This window comes from Anser brachyrhynchus, assembly GCF_964034855.1.
Source record: "Anser brachyrhynchus genome assembly, chromosome: 1".
In the NCBI taxonomy this organism is placed as follows: domain Eukaryota; kingdom Metazoa; phylum Chordata; class Aves; order Anseriformes; family Anatidae; genus Anser; species Anser brachyrhynchus.
In genome coordinates, this window is record NC_137694.1 from 22,759,209 (window position 1) to 22,772,715 (window position 13,507).

The 13,507-nt window shown below is 35.2% G+C and overlaps 1 protein-coding gene across 7 annotated transcripts in view; it reads left to right on the forward strand.

The window, feature by feature from the left end:
* The window catches only part of GRM8 (glutamate metabotropic receptor 8), a 347,580-nt gene that overhangs the window by 285,426 nt on the left and 48,647 nt on the right, over window positions 1-13,507 (forward strand). The window lies entirely within an intron of this gene.

Below are 13,507 nucleotides of genomic sequence, written 5' to 3' on the forward strand. Positions count from 1 at the left end.
CTCTTTACTCTCAGAGTCTGAGTTCAATATGAAAATTGTAGTCACTAAGGACAAATGCTGGACTGAAGAGATCAGTCAACAGTGGATGCACACTATGGACAGCCAGTAAAGTAACAGAAACATGGAATAAAAATGGGATTTTGTGATTTTGATTGGTTGCATATTGTATTATGCATTAAATATATATACATTTTTAAAATAAGCCAAATGCAGATGCTAAAAAGCATTAAATGATTTTGAAATGTACCTGTAAACATGATTGAAAATCACAACAGCACTTGGTTGTTTTGAACAAGATCCAAGGACCCTAGAAGAATCCAAGAATGACAACTTGTCTTCCTTCCGAAGCTTTTTTCATTGTTAGTCCTAATAGTCTTTCTTTCTCTTTCTTTCTTTCTTTCTTTCTTTCTTTCTTTCTTTCTTTCTTTCTTTCTTTCTTTCTTTCTTTCTTTCTTTCTTTCTTTCTTTCTTTCTTTCTTTCTTTCTTTCTTTCTTTCTTTCTTTCTTTCTTTCTTTCTTTCTTTCTTTCTTTCTTTCTTTCTTTCTTTCTCTTTCTTTCTTTCTTTCTTTCTTTCTTTCTTTTTCTTTCTTTCTTTCTTTCTCTTTCTTTCTTTCTTTCTTTCTTTCTTTCTTTCTTTCTTTCTTTCTTTCTTTCTTTCTTTCTTTCTTTCTTTCTTTCTTTCTTTCTCTTTCTTTCTTTCTTTCTTTCTTTCTTTCTTTCTTTCTTTCTTTCTTTCTTTCTTTCTTTCTTTCTTTCTTTCCCAGTGAAACAGACATCAGTTGACTCTCTAGGGACAATCTAGAGAGCTGCTAAGAAAATATTCTGAACCTGGACAACCATTTGTTCTTTATTAGAATAATACCAGATTGCCACTGAAACAACCTCTGCTTGAGAGTTAGGATGAATAGGGATTTTTCCCACCTTGCCAGAGGGAGTTAGTCACGTTTCTCAGTTGAAGCAAGGGGCTGCAGTTACACATTTGGCTGTCAGTTTGACACTGGTTTCTTGAGTTGATAGTAGATATTTCATAGGTTTTTCTTTGGTCATCCTGTGTAAGAATTATTATGATCAGAATGAACAGTTCTTTAAATAAACACAGACAACAGGACTGCAGAATATTCTTGTTTATATCAGAAAACAAAAGGAAGGTACTGCTATGCATGACAAACAATCACTTCTGTTTAAAAATTATGTATTTGTTTTCTTTCACAATAAAAGCAAGTGTGCAATGATAGAATAATATAAAATCAAGGCCTTTTACATATGAGAGATGGAGTGCTTTGCATTCATGTGTGGGACTTCAGAGCTATGCCCATTGTAATGGTATGACTTTTGGCATAGACAAACAGCTACTGGGCATAGCAGGTAGTATGGATTATGAATTGCTGGCAGCAAGTCTGCAGTGAATTGCTTTGTGAAGTACCAGCGTGAAATATGGAGTATCGGCATGTTTCTTCCCAGTCCCTTCCATCTTTCTCCTCCCCCACTCAGAAATTAATATATGTATTATAATTTGAAGACTGAGCTGCCCTTTAAACCTAAAAGCAAAATATTCAAGCTTAAAAGCAAAAATGGTGAATTAAATGGTATTTAATTATTGTGCATTTGTGTTACGTAATCGTGGTCTACTACTAAATTAAATTTAGTTAAATAGAAAATGAATGAGACATTTAGTGCTTTTGAGATTATGAAAGAGAGTAACCAAGAATTAATTGTACATTACTCTATTATTATTTTTACTGTTTGTTTTCCTACAATTTCTCTTCATCTCACAACAGTATTAATTTCATTTCTTTAGGATACTCATCTAATATTTATCCAGGACTTTTCATCCTGATAAACCCATGACCACTTTATTTTATTTTATTTTATTTTATTTTATTTTTTTAATTATTAAAAGACAGAGAGTGAATTATTTATCCTATTTCCAAAATATTTGATCACTGTTTTTAGTCGTAATATTGTGATATTACAGTTTAAGTCAGAGAGTGAAGAATGAATATCTAATCTCATTGTAACTTCATTTCACAAGAAAAAGACTCAGTGGGGAGTGGGACAATAGGATGTGCCAGGAATGACTGAGACACATAGGGAAGATGATAGTATGGATTTCAGTAACTCGATGAATTGAAGTCAACTCCTCTTCAGGGAGAGCACAGGCATGAAGAAGAGGCTTTGCAATGGTTAACTGAGATTTGCATTGCCAGAGGCCATTGCTGCAGTGTACTCCTAGACTTGTGATGTAATCCATCTGTTCACTTCCCTAGTGCTATGACCTCGTTAGCAAAACTGTGACTTCACTTCCAAAAGTAGACTAACTGGAGAGAGTCCAGCGGCAAGCAATGAGAATGATCACCCTTCTGAAGACATGCCTGTAGGGAAAGGTTGAGCAAACTAGGACTGTTTAGTCTGGAGAAGGCTGAACTGAGGGAAGTTGTGCTAACCTCTTTCAATACTGAAAGGATTATTCAGGAAAAGAACATATTGTTAGTCATAGTTAATTTGGCTGTCAGGAGAAGTAGTGGATTTGAATTACAATACACTTTTAATAAGAGCATTTGGGAAAATTCTAATGAGGATAATTAAGCACTGAGTTGCATTGCTTGGGGTGCTGGGCAATCTCCAGAGCTGTGGTCTGGCTGGAGCGTGTGAGCTGTACGTGATTTTGACATAGTTGACTCAGATTCGGGGTTAGAGGATTAGTCCTGAAATCTCCTTCAGACATCATTTCTTAAGTTTTCTAGCTTTTGTTTTATTTGATTTTGTAGTAATCCCCTCAAAAATAGATTTCCTACATGCCTTCAGGAAATGCTGGGAAGGACACAAGCGAATGGACTCTCTATGCACTAGGTTTCACGAGTGAATGTAGGACTGTGTATATCTGTAGCAAGAGCTCTAGGAGAATGCTGTGACAGATTTATTAGCTTATAAATGTAGTTACTTATTTAGGATCCTCTATTGCTTTAGTTCCTCAGGTTGTGTATCACATTAGTAGGTAAGGTCAGATTTTCTGTGAATCCTTGGAGAACTCTCCATTCGCACACAGAACTCCAGACCGGACTTGTTTTTTGTAAGAGAGAACTGCTTAGTATTTCCCAGACTGGTTTATGTTTTTTATGTCTACATGGAAAACAGTTTACTGCTATGACAATGGTGATTTCTCCTACCCTCTCATCTTTCTGGGAAGCATTTTTCCTGTAACTAAAAGCAATACAGAAACTCTACCCTTAAAAATATTTAAAGTGCATCGTTAATTAGCCAAGAAATAGGAAATATGTTTATCAACATTTTAATTCTTATTTTCTTAAATATTAAAAAATTGGTTTCTTAAATAGATATTTTGTGAAACTGCAAAGGCAGTCTAAAGACATTTAGGTCTCATGAAAATGCACTGCAATTTTTCTATTTATCTGTCCCAGTTATGATCTTAATTTTTTATTTTGTGTTTAAAATATTTAGTAACTGAAATTTGCCCTATTGTGCTATAGAAGAAGGCAGCTAAATGGATCTCAAGAGACTATTTAGCCCTTGCATAAAGACAGTATCTTATATACTTATGTTAATCCATGAACAAAGACTTTACAGCCTCTGAGGGCATTCTCTTCCATTTCTTAACTTTCCATATCACTCTGAAGATCAGGTTTTCTAGAAACATTTCCGATCTTTGCTGATTTCCTCTGGACTTCCCATTTGATTCTCATTCAGACTGAACCACAATGATCCAACCTTCACAAAGAGATCTGTCTGAAGTCTCACTAGCGGAGAGTACAGGAGAAACGTTTCATGTATTCACTGGCGTGGAGTAGAGGGGAAAGATTATTTTATCTATCTGCGTCTTTCAGGATGGCATATGGCCCTTTTTGCAATATTATGGCATTGGTTCAACATATTTTGATCTATATAATAGCTCTGAGATCTTGTTTTATGAAGAGCTACTATCTCTCTGTGCTTCCTGTCCTGTGAAGTGCTGCCTGTTGGTTGTTCCTGTTAAACTGCTTGCTTCTTTTCTTCAGACTTTCAGCAGTTAGTCTGTACTATATGGAATAACTATCCTGACCTTCAGCATAGCTTCAGACTTTTCCAGTGTTACTGCTCAAATTTGATCACCACATCGCCATATACTCGATTTTATCATCCAAATTGTATTGAATGGTTATTACAAGTATTGAATAAAGACAGACTGAGAACAGACCCTTTCCAGGCCCCACGCTGTACTATCCCTTCTATTCTGACAGCGAATCAATGACAAATTTTATCTTCCTGCAGTTTTCTGATATAATTCACACTCAGCCCTTAGGGGCTAGATCTGTTTCAATAGGTTGCTTATGACTGAGAGTGTAATTTGAGATGGTGTCAAAAATCTTTCTAATGTTAAGATAAATGACACCTAACTGCTTGTCTCTCATCCTTAATGCCTGTTACCCTCTCACTAAAGGAAATGTGACAGCTTATTGTTGACAGATCCCTGCTGACTGTTATTTGTCTTGTTTGTTTGTTTTCTCTGTTTTCAAAATATGTTTGTTTTATTTCTTTCAGGATTTTTCTGGGAATTCAAGTTAAACTAAGTGGTTGATAACTCCCTGGCTTCGTTTCTCCCATTTTCTAAGCATAAACACTGCATTTCCAAGTTTTGCGTACTTCCTTGTAAAGTCTCAGTAGTTTTCTATCTCATCAGTTAGTTCTTTATGTATCATAGAATAAAGCTCAATATGCTCAGTCCATGTGAAAATCCGTGGCTTTAAAGTACACCATTTTGAATGTTTGTCTTTCTTTCCTTAATTTCAAGGTTTTTTTTTTTTTTTTTTTTTTTTGTTTTAATTTTATTTCCCTTAGTAAATGTACCGGGTAATATTTTATGTAGTTTAAACTTCTCAACATGCTTGTTTTTTTCCTGCCAGATCACTGTCTCTCTGCAAAATTTTCAATTCAGTTATTGACTCTTCATTCTAAGCTTCAACATAGGTTTGGCAGAGAGCTCTTACCCTGTTGCTGAAAATCTCAGTATAAAACACAGTCTTTTGGCTGCTTGTTCTGAACTAGCTCAGACTTTCAGACTTTTTATATGTGATATTGTAACCTGGATGGATCTGTGTTTAAAGGGCCTTTCTTTTTGATGATTTTCTTTTGTTTATGTAGTGCTGAAAATTCAAAATAGTTATATTGGAAAGATCTGACTAAATGGAGTTGGCGAAGGCAGCATGAACTATTATAGAGGAAGCTACCTTAAAGAAAAGTCAAAATCTACATGTCAGTGGTTAGGACTTTGCATTGCTTCAGGGTAGCAGGTACAACACACATTAACAGCTCTTTTTCCTAAAAACAGGTTAGACAAATATGTCAGGAATGGTTTAGGTATAGTGCTGCTTCTCATCAGACAGGAAATAAATGTGATCCCTAAATTTCATTCAAGCTTGTCTGTTCCTCTGTCACAGTCAATTATGGTACAGAGCGGCTGAGGTGAGGGCAACTTTGATCAAAATTTCAACTGCTTCATTTCGCTGAAACACTTTTCAGAGCTTGAGGATCATAAGATGATATGATCTTCCAGTTCTGTTTCCTGTTATTTTTTGGGAGTGGAGTTACTACCTTTGTGCTTTCTCTCTTGCTGCCACTCATGCTTCAATGGAAATATTTGCAACATTTTTACGATTGGTTATTTTCTAGTTTAAAATAATTAATATACATTAAAGATAAGAAAAAGGGTTATAATTTGTCTTCTTAAGTAATATTAAATATGTGTATGGGCCCATGATCTTGTTGGCATAACTTTAGTGAAGTTACAGGACTGGATTAAATCTGGGGGAGTTCTGGCCCAAGACATAGTCCTGTGGTTTTGAATGTCATGTACCTATGAAGTAGGCCATCATGAAAGTGTTTGGGGACAGAATTTCCCCAGTGATTAAAACCATGTAATGGTGACTTTTTTATTGGAAATTGGGATTTCTTCAATGAATTAGCCAGTGACTTAAAATTAAAGGAAAAAAAAAGTCTATATGAGAGTCCTTTAAAGTCAAATGGTAGGTGTGCTTAAATCCTTCTGTTTGCTCTGAGCTGTGAATTGAGGGAGAATCTGAGCAGCAATGGGAATGAAAGGCATCTGACAGATTGGAGCTCCAGTCTTGGTCTCCAACATTAACTGAGGTGATAAAAGCAAAAGGTTTGGTGGGGAACAAATTTGTTATGGGTATTAAAAGTTTTATCAAGAAATGCAACTAGGCTATTAAACTAGTCATAGCATGGATGTTGGGCAGAGCTGTGAATATTCCCCAGGTACATAGAAAATGATGTTAAGGAACTCTTTGCCAGAACTGGGATCCTCTTCTCAAAGCACTACATTTCTGAGGTATGCATACAAACTATTTCTGCATGATTTACAGGAAAAAAAGTATTTCCAAACCTTGTGGTTCAAATGGGCAAAGTACTGGTCAAAATCACTTGACAAAAACAAAACAAAAAAAAAAGCATGAAGATGGAAGTATGGAAGTTTTCCTTAACAAGAGTCGTTATTTGAGTTTTTTTTTTTTTTTTTAACATGTTTTATTATATGCAAAGTTATGGCTCAATCTGCTTTTAGTAGCATATAATGGCTACAGTTCTTGCATGTGCATCATAAGTTATATAGGAATAGAACACCAAAATGCTCATTAAAATCTCTCCAAGTGCGTGTCAAGTATGCGTAAGGACAGTGAGGAGCTCTGGGTAATGATATGCAATAGAAATTGTCTATGTGAAAATAGTCTGCATAAAGCATAAATTTGAAAACTTGATTTGCAGTCTGATCCTTTCATAATAATCATATATTTTTGAAATATAGACCATAGACCTTGCAAAGTACTTCCAAAAATGTGAAGTCTGCTGATGTTATCTTGAATAGGATATTTCTGTGTCATAGAACTATTAAGTAAATGACTGGGAGGAGGGGGAGGTCTTAGTATCATTTGAAAATAAAGAACCTATCTCCAGGGCAGGTGCTTTAAAAGTAGTTAAGATTCATGCTTATAAAGAAGAAAAATTATCTTGCTTGTACTGAACAGAAGTGCCTGCCAGGTTGCCGTAAATTTCCACCTAATAGTTGCACTGTGCAGGAACAGTAGCTGTTTACTTGATGACCTGCTAATCACTTCATTTTGTGCCAGTCTACTTCCCAAAGCACCTGAGAATAAAAAGTGGTTTTCCGTGTACTCCATGCACATTAATAAGTCTAGTGTCTGGCAAATCAAAGAAGGCAATATATTTCAGCTCTGACCTGTATATCAGGGGTTTGTTAGGGTCAGTACTTCAGGAACCCGTAAGTACCTGCCAAACTACAGTTAGAGAATAATCTTGTATGCAAACAGATCCTAAACTATTCAAAGACTAGCATTTTAAAGTTGGGGTTTAAAGATTCTGTAGCACTATTCTCTGTATATTATGATACAGTGATAGGAGATCACAGGAGATCATTCCCTGTTTACAGTTTCCACAGTATGCTCTTTTATATTCAGCAGACATGAATTATATGATTTAACTAGTGAGGTTATTTTCTTATAGTCTCAGCACACTGAGTGTGCTAGTATTTAACCCTTTCTTTTTGATTATGAGAAACATTTGCTTTATCTGTTCACACTAATTTCTCTTTACATGTATCATCTCACAGCATCCTTCAGTTAATTTTATTTATTTGTTTGTTTGTTTGCTTGTTTGCCTTAGCTGAGAATAACTTGTTAATGTGGACAGAACATTAAAAATGAATTCTCTTAGCTTTGATAATTCCACAGATTGGGGATATTGCATTTCTCGGAAGCTGGAAATGACAAGATTCTGACATACTGAGGAAACAGAATTGTTATAATGTTTCTGATGTAAATTCTTTGAAAAATATTGCTCACTTTTAAAAGCAAAAATAAGTTTTAGTCGTGATTTCTAAAGTATAAGTATTTGCTGGGCAAAAGCCCTTTCAGACCTGAGAGACTGAGATCAGTTTAGTCCCTGGTATCACTGAGATTCAGAAAATATAACATCCCTACTTAAACATTTCACCCACATTTTAAACTTACTTAGATGTCTCCACTCTTCTTGTCTGCATGACAGCTTCCCTCCAGCCAACTGCAAAGCTGAGGTTCAAGCAGGTTAAATAATTTGCCCAAGGTCACCAAGAAAGTCAGATTGTATCAGAGCTGTATGGGCTAACTCTAAGCAAATAGCATAAGAGACCAAAGCTGTGTAACCATTCTGTAGCACTGCTTTCAAATATAAATATTGCCTTTCTTCCTGGTCCTTTCATAGTCATTGCATATGATCAAGCTTCTCAGACTCTTCTTCAAATGTGTCTGACATTCCAATACATTAATTTTCAACTGGTTTGTGGTAAAACCAAGGATATGATCTCATGTTCTTTGCAAACATTTAGGAACGTCTGTGCGTCAAATTCCAGAAAAAGACATCTCAGTTTTTAGGAAAACATCTGTACATGGTAAATAATGGTAAAAGTGAGGTAAAAAATTCTAAGGAATTATAGCAAATTTGTTAATGTTAGTGATTTGTTACTGCCACTGAGAATCTGGATTCATTCTAGTGGTTGTTTTTTTGGTTGTTTGTTTGCTTGCTTTTTTTATTATTATATTTTTTGTCCTTGAATTATTTCCCTTCTGCACATGCCTGCTTAAATATTTGTAAATTTAGTCTGTAAGTATACTCAGCTTTTCTCTAGGGGGATAAAATCTGGCTGGCAGACTGAATGCAATGATCATTACATTTAGGCTCATAATGAATTCACTTTAGATGAACCAGTTTCAGTTTAATTCTGGTGTGTGATGGTTCAGATGACTTGATCGGACAAGGTACATTAGAGACTTGAACTTTTACTGTGAGAATAGATGCATTAGACAATTCAAAAGCTAAATATTAGACTAAATTGCCCTAATTCATTCATTTGCTATGCTCCTCTGATAAACCTTTTTGTCAGAAGAGAAATAATTCCACAAATTTGAGACAGAAATAAGTGCAACTCTTAGTAGCAGCTGCAGGCGATATTTCAGTTCTTTGTCATTTTTATAACTGAGAATCTGAATATGTATTAAAAGCCATACGAAGTGGTATGTGATAACCTTGATGATTCTGAAGGTCTTGGCTAACTGACTACCAAATAATATGTTAGCCTGTTCCCATAATTCTGGCAGAATGCATTATTTGCATTCTTCTATCCAGATCTTGTATAATTCTATTCATTAAAATAATATTCCTAAACATGTATTTTAAATTTTTAAAATAAATTTCTAGCTCTGAGGTAAGGTTTCAAAAATGGAAATTCCTGCAATTTATAATACAACATAATCCAAAAAAATAAAATACTATCCAGCAAAGTCTTTGATAAAAATTCTGTGAGGTTTGTCAAATGCTTTGTATAATCACTCATTGCTGAATTAAGTGATAAATTATTTCATGATCTCAAATGGAAAACAGAGTGTTTTTTGTATACATAAATGGTTCAGAATTTGTATGTGACCTATTAGCAGCAATTTTTATCAATCTCCTTTGGTTGCTGAGGGCATTGCTAAATGAATGAGTTGCTTGATTATTGGAGGAACATAGTTGCCAGGAATGTGAATGTGCTTCTTGTACAATGTCATGTAAATCTCATCTTGTTTGAACCCATTTCTTGAATCATTAATTTTTAGCTTTATTATTAGATATTAGAGAAAATTGTATTTGTAACGTTCATGAAGGATAGAGGTGTTTACTCAATTTTGATATGAAATGGCATTTTCTCTGTGTTTTGATGGTTTAGTGAACTGCAAACCTTAGGGCTGCAAATTAAAGCAAATTGCGACTCCATCAGGCAGATAACTCATATAGGGATGATTTTTATGTCTATTTAAATAGCAATGAAGCCATTCTCTTTCTGTATCATGATGCATTTTGTAGAAAATTAGTATGCGTCTTACAGACTTGCTGTCACACTCTTTTTGACGTTTTCACTTCAGTAAATATTGTAATAGTAGAAAACAATAACTCATAGTAGGCCAAAGTGAGGTGCTCCATGATAACGCATCAATCTGTCACTTTCCAAATTCAGAGGAGCTACTCATATAAAATTAATAATTATGTTTAAACAATTATTAATAGTAAATACAGAGCTAGTCAATCCAGTCTATCTGACCTACACAATAAATTCAGACATATTTTACACTGAACTTAGTCTTGTCATATTTCACACTGTAGTCAAAAGCAGCTGGCAGATGTCACATGAAAATGAAGGTGACAAAAATAAGTCTTCTAAAGTCTAAGTTTACCTAAGGCTACTTAAAAATCTGAGACTCACCCAGCCCTAGCAAGGGCTAAGCAGTATAAAGGCTGTTGAAGACCCAGAGATTTTGATCAGTGAGGGCTGAAGTGCTGCAGAACAAATTTATTGCAATGTCAAAAATAAACAAACAAACAAACAAACAAACATATATATTGCCTTTATTTTTTGTGGCCTTGTCTTCTTTGTGTGTCATAAACAAATGTTTATGTTTAAATAAAAAGTCAGATTTTCAAAGGAGGCTGAGCATCCAGAAACTCCCTTTGAATTTGATGGCAATTATAGGTATTCAGATGATTCTTCTCTTTCTTGTATCTTAACAGTTTCTATTATCATTTATTGTCTAAAGTTAATCTCAGAGAAGTGAGATCAGTAGTGCTATAACCTATGGATAGGAAAATAATCACATAGGTGAATCTTCTGCACAGGTTCAGGAAGCCAGGTCCTTTGTATATACATTCAATGACTGGAAAAACTGATAGAGCTTTAAGTGGTTTTTTATAATTATGTCTTGTACTGTATTTCCTTATTAAATTTGTATTATGCAAAACAATAGTTCAAAAATACATTAAAGGCAAGGAGTGCTGTGGGTTATAGGTAGCTGGGAATGAACCAGATGACCAGAAGTAGCATGACTTTTCAGTCTTTAATTGCTGCATATACAGAAACCCTTACCGGATCTACCCAGACATAATAAAAGTAAGCAGTGTTCCCTCTGTGTTATAGTTTCCCCTGCCCTTTACTCTACCTCTGTCACAGTAGTGTCTAAGTAGCAGTCTGAGGGTGTATACACATTAACATTTTGGTTTCAGTCAAGAGTCTGCTTTTGAAATGAATCTGCTAATTATTCCCACTTAGCACACTTGCTCATATTGTGGAGTGGGTCTCAGGCTACGTGAACTGAATTGCTTTTGGCTGAAATGAAAACAGAAGATGCTCTCCAGAAGGACATTAGTCTTCTATAATCATTACCAGGGGTTCCGTACACTCAACCAGGCCAGAATTAGCCCAATATTACTTTCCCAGTCTCTAATTTCAAATACTGACCAACAAGAACATCAAGTTCTCAGAGCCAACACCTGAGCTCCACAGACTGGCTCTTACTACGTTACTTTGCTTTTTAATGTAGCTTGGATCATGGGAGGACCCCACAAAGTAGTATAAAGAGGGAATTCAAAGTGGTATAAAGGGGAAATTACATCTTTGTACCTACTTTCAGAGTTAAAATCCTACACTGCCAGAATTTTCTAAGAACTGCAAACATCTTAAAGGTTATCTCTAATTTCAAATACTGTCCAATGTTTCTTAGGAAAGTTTCTTCTCCTTCTTTGAAAATGGAATAAAAAAGTCATGAGCAAGAATGCATAAAATTTTTGTTAAGAGCCTTTTCAGAAATGTAGGTCAGCCTAAAAACCACTATATGTTTTGACTAAAAAAAGTCATTGTTAAGACATCACTTGTATGCAGTGTAAAATGCACCCACACCAGCCATTCACTCTGATTATTCTCTACACCGCTTTAGAATGTTTTTACACTTTGAGAGCCAACTGTCGTTTGAATTGTTCCATTTCTAACAGCTAATCATGTTTATATTCATAATTCATTAAAAAAAAAAAAGAGTCAAGTTTGCTAAGTTGGTGGCTTTTTCAACATTCTTAGCCCTATATTGCCATGCTGGAAGATATTTCTTCTGTAGATTATGTGTCAAATGTATTTGAATAAAAAATGCAATATGAATCTTTACCAGTGACCTTCTGAGACAGGAATTTATTTTCAGTTGTAGCCACTGGAACCTTAGGCACTCTAATGTATTTCCAACCAGGATTTTTTAAGTCTGTTTTTAGTTAATTAAAGCACAGTCAAGACAGAAGTGTATGATATCACAGGTAGCTGTGGAATAAAATGATTTTCTTTTTTTAATTTTAATTTTTATTTATTTATTTATTTTATTAGAATAGAAACTCTAAGAGACACAAAGGAACTCTTTCTACCTATCTAAACTGTGGATTCACAGTATAGTAAAAGTGGCTTTAGCATGCTTAATGCTAGATAAGAAACACTTTAACCTCATGGTATTAAATGTTGATCAGGTATGAGCTCACTTTTCTAGTTGATATGTGTTAACAAATTGGACACTTTAGCTTTATTCTGTCAGGCTTTCTGCCAGCCTAGATATTGCCTGTCCATGACACTCCAGCTTTATGGTGGAACAGGTGCTGTGTATTCTCCTGGTGATTTTGTATTGTGTGCTATAATCTGGCAAATAGGCAGTACTGTTCCGTTTTGAGTCATCCCATTTCATTTTCTGAAATGCTGTTCAGAAAAGGGGTCAGAGGAGACAAACGGCCTGGCTGCTTGCTTCAGTTTTATTTACCCTACATGGTACTGCGACCGGTGTGCTGACTCTTTCAGGAAGGCAAACGGGGCCAGGGATGTGACACTGTGATTTTCTCTCAGATCTGTTGAAAAACTGCTGGAAAAATAAATCTTTAAGGCCAAAATTATCCCATTCGATAAACTGTCCCCATTCTGTCCTCCTCCAGAATGAACTGAAAACAGTCCTGACACGTGAAGTTTTGTTACTGCTGTTTCACTTATAAATAAATGCTCTAAATTGAATAAAAGTGCTAAGTACTTAATAGGCAAGAACAAGGCAAGTCTTTCATCCTTCAGTATTTACCACCTAATAAAGGCATAAAAGGTGGAGCATGGGAGTAAAACAGTGTGAATCTGGTGCCTATAAGCAATTCCTTGCTCTGCAAACTGTTCTGGTTCAGTCAGTGTGACCTCTTGCAGAACACAATGTTGCTACGCGTGGGCTAGGGAGAGCTGTGACCAAACTGAGCAATAATTTTCAGCTATATTGCTTTAAAACCATTAATTCCCTATACAGATTTTATTGGGGGGAGGGAGAGGGGGGCATTCAGGAAGAATAGACAAGGGGATGAAAAACAAACAAACAAACAAACAAACGAAACACATTTTATTAAGGTTCTGCTGTGGAGAAATCTGGGATTTCAAAAGCAAGATTGCATCGTGTGCATCTGTTTAGTGCTACAAAAAAGAACCTTGGAATTTTAAAATCGGGTCTAAAGTGTAGCCATGACATCTTTTTGCATTACTATTCAGAAAGCACTGTATGCTCATTTATATCTTCTAGAAATGAAAACAAAACTCTCTTTTGAATTTCAAAACCTAGAAAGTGAAAAAGTATAAAATACTCA